At 34.6% G+C, this 515-nt stretch overlaps 1 non-coding gene across 1 annotated transcript; it reads right to left on the reverse strand.

Annotated features, from left to right (window-relative positions):
- Positions 1-208: 208 nt before the first annotated feature.
- On the reverse strand, positions 209-281 carry TRNAK-UUU. The gene has a single exon. It is a non-coding gene; the product is annotated as a tRNA-Lys (tRNA).
- Between the last annotated feature and the right edge of the window lie 234 nt (positions 282-515).

The following is a 515-nucleotide window of genomic DNA, read 5'->3' on the forward strand; positions in this document are numbered from 1 at the left end:
TTTCTTTAACTTTGCTGATGAGATTATAAACTGGTGCAGCCACTTTGGAAAATGGTTTTGCATTACCTTCTTCGTATATCCTATGGCACTATAAATTCAGTTTCAGATATGCACTAACAACACTCTTGCACATGTACAAGAGGAGGCGTATATTGAATGTTCAAAACAATCTTTTTTTTTTTAAGTTTATTTGGTTAAGCAATCTTTACACCCAACGTGGGGCTTGAACTCACGACCCTGAGATCAAAAGTCTCATGCTCTTCCGACTGAGCCACTTAAGTGCCATGACAGCAGCCTTATTTTTAACAGCAAAATCCTGGATACCTATCAACAGAAAAATGGACAAAGTATGGGCAAAGCCCTTTTATACAGTAGTCCAAAAAGGTGAACTACAACAATATATGACAGTAGGGATTCCCCTTAATAATATAAAATTAAATAAAAGCAAATGACATCTTTAATATATTTTTTAGGACTTCTTTAAAGGACGTTTAAAAAATATATCGAGATGCAAT

This window comes from Panthera leo, chromosome A3 (assembly GCF_018350215.1).
Source record: "Panthera leo isolate Ple1 chromosome A3, P.leo_Ple1_pat1.1, whole genome shotgun sequence".
NCBI classification, from domain to species: domain Eukaryota; kingdom Metazoa; phylum Chordata; class Mammalia; order Carnivora; family Felidae; genus Panthera; species Panthera leo.